Source organism: Cnephaeus nilssonii (assembly GCF_951640355.1).
Source record: "Cnephaeus nilssonii genome assembly, chromosome: 4".
Classification (NCBI taxonomy): Eukaryota; Metazoa; Chordata; class Mammalia; order Chiroptera; family Vespertilionidae; genus Cnephaeus; species Cnephaeus nilssonii.
Window position 1 is genome coordinate 4,227,264 of NC_137075.1, and position 10,066 is coordinate 4,237,329.

The following is a 10,066-nucleotide window of genomic DNA, read 5'->3' on the forward strand; positions in this document are numbered from 1 at the left end:
TGGAGATGAATTGCTGAATCCCACCCCCAAGCCGCAACACTATTGGAGGAAGCATAAAAGCTCTTTTACGTCTCATTGGAGGATTCCACATAGCACGCCCCATGCCGTCTCAGCTTCAGACCCAACAAGTCAGCTCTCGCCCTCGCCGATCATCTCATTGGAAGGCTCTCCCACAGCCCTAGGAAGGTAAGTAATCGATGTGGGATAAAATGTCCGTGAGACAAGCTCCTCCTATCACACTGCCGGGCCATGCCCCGCCCCCAACCATCGTATTGGATAGCTCGCGCCTGATAGAAGCCCCCACTGGCCAGGACGCCCGTCTAAGAAGGAGCTGACTCCGCCCCGCGCGAGGAGGCTGAACCTTAGCAGTCCTTTTGTGGAATGTTTACACTAGAGACTGAACGCAGAGTTCCAGGGCCGAAACAGGAGGTGCCGCCCTCCATAGCCGAGATTCTATCCTTGGGATTAGGAGAGAGGCAGCGGCAAGCACAACCACCTTGGATAAACCCCGCCCCCTATACAGAGAAAGAGAACCTCATCCTTCCTATCCCATTCGCTCTTTATAATTTACATTTCTGCACGCTGCCTCTTCGTAAACACTAATATCCGGAGCAGCCGACGACTCCTTTTAGTAAGCAGGGTGCAGAATAAGGACTGGAGACCAAAGCCGAGAAATAGCCCCAGGGGTTGCCAATCCGCAGCACACTTCTAACACCGACACTCCGTAAACCAGAAAAAGCAGTCTTAAGAGGGCGGAGATAATAAAAATGAAGGCAGGGCTCTAACAGCCATGGCCCTGGGAGGCGGAGCGTGAAGCAAAAGGCACTCGCGATCTCCAGGTTAGGTCTAGAGGCATCCTCAGACTGAAAGAACTGAGGAAGTAGACCAAACAGGCGATGGCATAAATAAACCTTCACTCAAACTTCAGAAAAAGGATAAAAATTAGAACTGGGGACAAAAGATAGTAAGAACGGCTGTTCACCTCCTCCTTTGAAAGCGAGCGTTAATGGCAGTCCTTAGGCCCTCTCTTTGCCATAGTGCTTCGAACACACAAAGCTTGAAGTCTTTGGGTTGCTTTTATTTATTCACCAAATAGGGCGGAGAACTGATGCTGGCCATGTTTTGGAGGGTGCTTACTGAGCGCCAGGAGAGGAGGGGGCGGGACTCGAGTTTTCCCGCTCTCTCCAGCCAAAGGCTCCTCCAAGAGAGCCGACTGCACAGCGTGCCCTCCTTACCCAATCGGGCGGAGACGGCAAGGAATGAGCGCCGGCAACAGGTGGGCCTGAGTCGAAGGACGGCTTCAAGCCGCAAGGACAAGGTAGCTAATTCTGAACCCCAGGAACAGCCGACAAATGGAAGCAGCCTCGCTGGGAGCCAAGCCCTGCCCAATACAGAGTTCTAAAAATAAGTCACACCGAGGAAAGGGAACCCCGGACCAAACCCTTCGGTTCCGAAGAAGCGGCATTTCCGAGGGCTGTTAATTAACTCTAGGCCGACCCCGCTGCCTGCACTGTATGCCACCCTGCACTCCCACCTGACCACTTCGAACCCGAGCAGGGTTGGGGATGAGCTGCTCTGGGTCTTGCCTGAGGCCTCCAGACCAATCATACTCAGGTTGCTTAGTGTTTAGATAAGCACAGCTAAGGACTGCGGCTGCCTGACGCTGGGAAGAAAACAGCGTCCGCAGGGTTTTCAAGTTAGACAGAGGACGATCTTTGAAAAGTCCGAGGGCGCAGGAATAAGCCAGGCCGCGGGGTCAGTACTTTAGTACCTGGCCCGGAAGGGCAGATCCCACTCCCTCCTTCCAACTCGTTCAGATCACCCGGAGCTAAGGCCCCCCCGCGCCCCGAATTCTCTTCGCACCGTCAACCCCTGACTTTATCGCAAAGGCTACTAGATATCGAGCCTGGGTGGAGTGAATCATTGTGTGTCTTCTTGGTTCGCCCCGCCTGGCCACAGGCTCCAACTCCAAAGCCGGGACTTCCGGGCGGGAGACACTTCTAAGGAGCAGGGCGGGCCTCACCCGGGTGTCCGGCGCGCACACCACCCCAGAGAAGGGGCGGGGACAGGGGTGGACTTCCTCCTCCTGGCTAGCTACGCCAGAGGCGGGACCAAACATCCCACCAATCAGGAGTAGGGGCGGGGCCTTGGCCTCGCGTTGGGCCGTAGGAATCCCTCCTCCGCCGTTCACGGGGAAAAAAAAAAATCCTCCAACTTAAACTCCAGCCCAGTGTCCCATAGGCGGAGCTCGGAAGTAGGTTATCCAATCACTAACCGAGAAGGAAAAAAGGGCGGCTCACCGCCCATCCAGTGGAAGACAAGAGGAGGCGGGCCCCTCTGGAGGAGCCCGAAAGGGGAGGAGGGAGGGGGAACGGCCCGCCCCCCGTCCTCCTCCGGGGCGCAGCCGGGCGGTCGTCGGAGTAGATAGTAAACAGGCCCGAAGCGGGCCCGGCCTCGGCGCTTCCTCTCCGGGACGCTCCAGCCGACCGCGGCGGTTCCCGCCAACGCCCCGCCTACCAGTCGGCGGCCGCCATTCCGGCTGACAGGCGCGCCCCCCGGCCCCTCCCCGCCCGCTGATGCATTTCCTTTTCCCGAGTCTGAGCGTGGAGACTGTTTTCCCAGTTTCCGACCTTCACTGCTCCCCTCCACTAACCCCCGTGGGTGCGATCCTAAGCCGCGCCCCCGCCCCTCGGGCTGCTGCCTTGGGGTGGGCGGGGAAGAGGCAGCCTTGTTTGTGGATCAGCTGGCGCACGGGTCGAAGCCACCGAGTTGTTGGAGGCTTTCCACAGCTACCGACCGAGTTGGCGCGAGCTCGCGGCCTGGCGGGTTCCAGCGCCGAGTGCCGGTTCTGCCATGACCCGGGAATCCCGAGCGCCCAGGCCAGCGCGGGGGGCTCTTTCCGGCGGCCTTCCCGCCCCCGCCGCCCCTCCCGCTAGGCCCGCGGTGCCCCCGCCCCCAGAGTCCATAACAACCGTGGGCCGCGGCTCTCGTGCCCCTCCGGAGCGCGCCCACCGTCCCTCCTCCAGTCTGCGGACAGGACGGAACCCGCCGGGCGCCGGGCGTACTCGCCGGCGTGCTCAGTGGCGGAAGCCGCGGGCCTCGGCTCGCCCCCAAACTCCAGCTCCGACCCACTCCGGCGCCGAGGGCTCAGGCCTCCGCCCCTGCTGAGCCCGCGCGCCGCAGCCCGGGCCCAGCGCAGTGGGTGTGCAGAATCGCCCTTTCCTTTTACAATAATTTGTTTAATGCTTTCAAGGGAGGCCCCTCCTGCCCGCCACTTAGCCCAGTCCCCCGCCGCAACCAACCGAAACCGACGGCTCAGGGAAACAAACTAGGCAGCACAGCGGCGGGCTGGCGCCCCGGGCCGGGCCGACCCCTCCCCACGAAACCGGCCAGGCTGGGAAACACCGGCGAGCGACGACGCGGAGATCTCTTTCCTGGCCTGCCCCTCGCCTCTCGGACCCCAAGCCTCTCCTAGTTTCGTCCCGAGGCCCCGGGCGCCCGCACCGTGGCGGACAGGCCACAGCGATCGCCCAGCTAACTAGCCCCCCAAACGCTTGAGATTGGGGGGAACAAATTAAAAGCAGCTGTTTAACATACCTTGGGAGCCAGGCGAGGAGTCCTGAATGGGGAGAACGCCCCCCATGGGCCATTGGCTCCCCGGCGCTGGCGTCAATCACCCTCGGCCCGCCCCCTCCATTTGCCCCACCTCTTCTCTTCATTGATCGCCTCCTCCCTCCAGAATAAATACAAATTAATAGATAAACTAGCCTCGCGTGGGAGGCGCTTCTGTGGCCGAGGCCCCGCTCTCCGACACTGCACTGGATGCCACACCGCACTGGAGTTTCCTGAGGCCTTTGGACCGAAAGGAGACATTCTGGAACTTGACCCGCGCGGGGAGGCGGCGGAGGAGGAGCCAGCAGGGCGACTCCAGCCCCACTTCCCTTACACACGCACCTCGTCGGAACCGGGCCGAGGGGGCGATGGGGACACCCTAGGGTTTGGCTGGGAGCGTCCCGACGCCCCTGGCTGTGTAACCTAACCGTGTCCGGCCCATTCTGGGAGGCACCAGCCTAAAAATGAACTGTGTGAGCAGGAAATCCTGCGTTCAAGGCAACAGGCACTAGTCTGAGCACCTACCCTGCGTCAGGCAGACACATCCATACCCCGCTGGCTGCTGGATGCCATTGCAGAGACCAGATGAAATGCTTGCTCTGTGCCTTCCAAGGCCTCCAACTGAGGAGATGCCACCGAAAGAGCTGAAGCAAGGCAGAAACGTTCACATAAACAGATCTCCACAGGAGCTCAGAGCGGGGAGAGTCCTTTAGCTGAAGAAAACGAGGGGAGTATTCCTCATGGAGGAGGTGGTGGTGCTCAGGTTAGGTCTTTTTTAAAACAATTTTTTTTAATTTATGATTTTAGAGAGAGAGGAAGGAGGAAGAGGAACATCCATTTGTTGTTCCACTTATTTATACATTCATTGGTTGATTCCTTTATGTGCCCTGACCCAGAGATAGAACCGAAACCTTGGGGTATCAGGACACTCCAACCACCTGAGCTGCCCAGACAGTGCTCAAGTTGGGTCTTAAATTATTCCATCAGGCAGAAATAGAGAGGTAAGTCATTTTCAACAAAGGACACAAAGGAGTACATGCAAAACATTATTAAGGGCCTTCAAGTGTGGCTCTAGTCATGAAAATCAGGGTTGCAAGGATGGGACCAAACAGTAGAATACTTTCATACCTGATTAAAATTCTTAGAATTATACAACAGAATGTGCAAGCAGTATGGTCAGAGGACTACAGGCCCAGAACTATGGATTCAGATACTCAGCAGTCCAGTCCCTGGATAGGTTCTGAGGGTGGGTTAAGTGAGGGCTATCTACATGCAGCAAGGAGAGACACAAAGGCTGATGTGAATACGGGGTTTGGAAACTGCAGAGGTACATCTTCTGCTGGAAGAGGTAAGTGGGAAAAACCAAGAGATGGTTTCTTTTCTCTCCCAGCAACCCAATCCAGAAGGCCTTCCCTACCTTCAGCAGCCCTCAAGTCAAAGCTCTGACTCAGGTGCTTTCTTGAATAATTTGCATTGTCATAACTTTCAACCAAAAGGAGTTTCTGAGGGGACAGAGGCTACCTCACATGTCTGTGCTAAACAGAGCTGAACCTGAGGCCAGGGCACATAGTGAGGAAGGAGGACCTATTAATTGAGGCACCCAGAAAAACTGGGCAAGTCTTCCTCAGGAAAGGCAGCTAGTGTGGATGAGATATTGTGTGCAGAATGTGAAGGGCCTTGAGTCCTGTGGGCAGAAAGGGGGCTGCGGGAGAGCATTTGGTATCTTGCTCCCCAATGTGTCATCAGTCATCAGTTTGGTTCAAATAAACTCAAAAATGCAAAAAAAAAAAAAAAGGATGGGGGCCTGCTGCTGGTTAGACTGTCCAAACAATCCAGGTGAGATGTAATAAGGACTTAACTAGAGCAGTGGCCATAGGTAAGCAAGAATAAAAAAGGAAAGATGTGTTTGAGAAATTCTCAAGGGAACTGGGTGACTGATTCTGCTTGGGTAACGGAGGAAAAGGAGTCAGTGGCCTGGTGTTTAAAGAGGGAGTAGAGCTTGAGGCTACTGGTTAGGTAATCTGGGTTCTAGATTTAGCATGGCCAGTGATTGGTGATATATTTAGGCAAATCCTTTCCTCCCTCTGGGCCTGTTTCTCTCCCCCACCCCCCGCCCCCCGTGAAATGGGGTGTTAATTGAAATAGAAAGACAGGCTCTAAAGACCCTTCTTTCACTCAAGAGTCCATGGGGCTAGGGCCGTGGTTGGGAAACTGTGGCTCGCGAGCCACATGCGGCTCTTTGGCCCCTTGAGTGTGGCTCTTCCACAAAATACCACGGCCTGGGCGAGTCTATTTTGAAGAAGTGGCGTTAGAAGAAGTTTAAGTTTAAAAATTTTGGCTCTCAAAAGAAATTTCAATCGTTGTACTGTTGATATTTGGCTCTGTTGACTAATGAGTTTGCCGACCACTGGGCTAGGGGATCACACAGGGAAGGAAACTTGACACGAAGGAGAGAGGGCAGGAGGGAAGAAATACTGACTTGGGAAGGGCAGTGGGTCATAAAGGGCACTAGAATCCGGGTGGTAGCTTGGTTGACAGAATCAGAGGGAAAAGGGTGTGAAGGGAGAAAGGCCAAGATATAAGGACTGTGTTCAGTGGGAGGCCCAGCACCTGGCAGGGCCATGAGGATTGAGATTTATTCTCAGAATAGGGGCTCCCGAGGGTGAGGACCAAGTATTACTGTAACAGAACAGAGATCACCTGATATCTGGAACCCTGTAGCAGATTCCTGCTCCATTTCCTAAGAAGCTGTGGCCTAGATGAAGGCATAACAGATAGTGTGTGAATATGAGATGAGACAGAACGAACATTAGTCTAGAATAGATCCCAGTCTCTTGTGATCTATGGATCAGCCTCCTGTCCTGTATAAGAGGATAACATAGCAATCCTTGTCCAGTTATGAAGATCAAATGTAATGATATTTACTTATTTTTTTAAATATATATTTTATTGATTTTTTTACAGAGAGGAAGGGAGAGGGATAGAGAGTTAGAAACATCGATCAGCTGCCTCCTGCACATCCCCCACTGGGGATGTCCCCGCAACCAAGATACATGCCCTTGACCGGAATCGATCCTGGGACCCTTCAGTCCGCAGGCCGATGCTCTATCCACTGAACCAAGCCAGTCAGGGCAAATGTAATGATATTTAATACACCCAGTGAGGTTCTGAACTTCTGTGGAGGCCAAAGGCCCATTCATTTGATTGTAAGTCTGGACAGCACATGGTATACTGTGAATGAAGTTACTTGTGGAGAATTTACAATTAGAATAGTTAATCCCACTCAAGAGAACCAGGCTTCACTGATACTCCCTGTCTTTCTAAGTGCACCATGCTGGTGGAAATCCGTCCCCACCCCCCAGCCGAACACCCCTTAGACTGAGTTCCGCTAGTACAACTACTCTAATTCACCACCGCAGTCAGCACAGGAGACCCTTTGGGAGGGGTGAGTAATTGTCTCTGACTCAGTATACCGATGCCTGCATAGCAGAGCAAGTCCCAGACTCTTTGGGAAATTGAGTGTAGTAAAACCTCCATTTAACAGACTAATTTGGGTAAGGGGGTGTCCATCCATGCCTAAAATCCATCTCTCTATATAAAAGCCTAAGTGACCAAAGGACCCAACAACCAGTCGCTATGACGCACACTGACCACCAGGGGGCAGACACTCAATGCAGGAGCTGCCCCTGGTGGTCAGTGCGCTCCCACAGTGGGAGCGCAGCTCAGCTGACCTTCGGGTGCCAGACGCTGGGGGCCGGTGCGAGCCTCTCCTGCCTCCACCGCAGCGCTACTGAACAGCGGCGGCAGGCACAGTGGGGCCAGGATGAGTGGGAGTGGTGCAGCGCTGGGCTCGGGCTCCTCCCTGGTCGCCTGCCGCTTTGCACACTACTATAGCCCCAGAGGGGTCCCAGATTGCGAGAGGGCGCAGGCCAGGCTGAGGGACCCCAGCGGTGCACAAATCTGTGCACTGGGCCTCTAGTTATATAATAAAGTAGGTTTTCCCAATGGGCATGTTAAAAAAGTGATAAAGTAGTTAACCTGTTTTTACTTATGTAGACACGTTTGTGTAATTATAATTAAGTATGTATGAAAAGTTTAATTTCACAGAAAAGTTTCCTATATGTATTATTGTAATTTTAAATTTATACTAAATAGGTCTAGTAAATGTGTGCATTAACCAGTCACTGCGAGTAAACAAATGCACACATCTGGGGTGTGGCTTAGCGCATGTGGGAACATCAGCCTGCATGTGTTAAAACTGCCACAGAGCCCACCAAGTGTGGCTCAGTGGTTGAGCGTCAACCCATGTACCAGGAAATCACGGTTCGATTCTCTGGGTCACATGCCTAGGTTGCAGGCTTGATCCCCAGTAGGGGGCGTGCAGGAGGCAGCTGATCAATGATTCTCTCATCATTGATGTTTCTATCTCTCTCTCTGAAATCAATAAGAGCATATATATATATATATATATATATATATATATGCTCATATATATATATATATATATATATATATATATATATATATATTTCTTTTTTTAATTGAAAAACTGACACAGAAAGTCACACCATGTGACAACAGAATCAATTACCAGGCACAATGCTGTATGATCATGTGCTAATCATTCTCCAAATATTGTTTATGAGCAGTGACTCTTAGGTTTAAATATGTAGACTATAGTTGTAGATATGTAATATTTATTTATGTCTGCAAAATTACTACAGTGTTTTTTCCAACATATGGCCTAGTCACTAAAATTTGTTAAAAATAACAATGAATTAATAACAAAAAATAACCTGTTAATTATACGCAAATCTTGGTTAAAAGCATTTTAAAATTAACAGGGTATTAATTTTCACATATGACATACGGACAAGAAATTTTGACCATTAAATATGAAGTCAGTTAAATCGAAGTCCAAAAAATCGAGGGTTTGCTGTTTGATTTGGCGATATTGGTCCTCCAGCTGCATTTAAGGTTGCATCCACCCCACCTTTCTTTCCTCTACCCTATCAGTGAGGACAAAGCAGTGAATGGATCTGGGTAAGGGCCTTCCTTGGAGAAGTCACATTGAGAAGCCAGGTTCTGATTCCCAGAAGGCCTCCTTTGTGTATTAGGGATTACTATCCTATTGTAGCTGAGAAAACTGAGGCTCAGAGTAGTAGAGTGATTTGCCCAAGTCACCAAGGCAAGTATGTCTGGGCCCAAAACCTGAGCTTTGAACATCCCCCCATGTGCTGTCTCCATAAATGCTAAGGCCCATGATCTAGGTTGGGACTTCTGGAGCAAAAGAACCTCCCCTCTTACTCCACGCTTCTTACCTCCCTAACTCCAAGAGCAGTTTGTCCCCAGACAGGTCTAAATGATTTCTGGCCCTTCCAAAAAATATTATCACTGAAGCAAGATTTGTCATCCATATATATATGTCTTCTTCAGCTCACATATACTCAAAACTGTCACACCTTCAAACACCCTGGGTCTCACAGACATCTCACACTCACATACACCCAGCCTCATTCACAGAAAGGACACAGTTCTTTAGGGTGCTTATGGTATGGGTGACTGAGACACTTAGGCCCTGCACTTCAGTAACTTTGTAAAAAAGATGTCAGTGGCCCTAACCGGTTTGGCTCAGTGGATAGAGCGTCGGCCTGTGGACTGAAGGGGAAAAGCTCGAGCTATTGTTCAGAATCCCAGTTACCTACTTCCTAGCTGGATATCTTTGACTTATTTATCTTTTTGACAAGTCATTTATTTATCTTTTCAATTTTCTTATCTATAAACTAAGAACTGCGGTGGGCTGTGAGATTAAAAACAAAGTATGTCCAGCATTTAGTCAAGAGTTCTCAGACTTTTTTCTCCTTAATCGCATCTGCTGTTCCCTCTTCTGAAAATTCAAATGCAAAGTCTGAGAGGAAGCCAGGACAGGCCCAACAGACCCAACAATCCCACTGTGTGAATAAACTCCATTTCTCTGAAAACCAGTCGGCTTATGTTGTACATATTCCATACTTCTGATATGTGGGTGCCTTTGGAGGCTTGGGATCTTTTTTCCACAAAGATTTCAAGGAGGAAGAGAGAGAAACATCAGTGATGAGAGAATCATTAATCGGCTGCCTCCTGCACTACCCACACTGGGGATCACTTCTTCCTACATGATCCACACTGGGCATCAAGACCACAACCCAGGCATGTGCCCTGACCAGGAATTGAACCAGTGACCTCCTGGTTCATAGGTCGATGTTCAACCACTGAGCCACAAAGGCTGGGCCAGGCTTGGGATCTTTAGTGGGTGTTAAGACTGCCTTGAAGTGTCTTCCCCTCATTGAACATTAATTTACCTCTGGATCACTTCCAGCCCAAATCTAGAAAATAGATAAAACAGTATGTTCCCCAGGTTCCCTTTGTTTTCAAAGTATTTCCTTCTGTGTATCAGTTGTCGTTTTTATCTTTT

General features: G+C 51.3%; 1 protein-coding gene across 2 annotated transcripts in view; it reads right to left on the reverse strand.

The window, feature by feature from the left end:
• SIN3A (SIN3 transcription regulator family member A) overlaps positions 1-3,660 on the reverse strand; it is a 77,824-nt gene extending 74,164 nt beyond the window's left edge. The window contains exon 1 of one of the 2 annotated variants that reach the window (XM_079768126.1): positions 3,598-3,660. The gene's annotated coding sequence lies outside the window, so the exon portion shown is untranslated. Of the gene's footprint in view, positions 1-69; positions 173-3,597 lie in introns of those variants that run through there. The other variant, XM_079768128.1, reaches the window with a different exon arrangement.
• Positions 3,661-10,066: the final 6,406 nt, after the last annotated feature.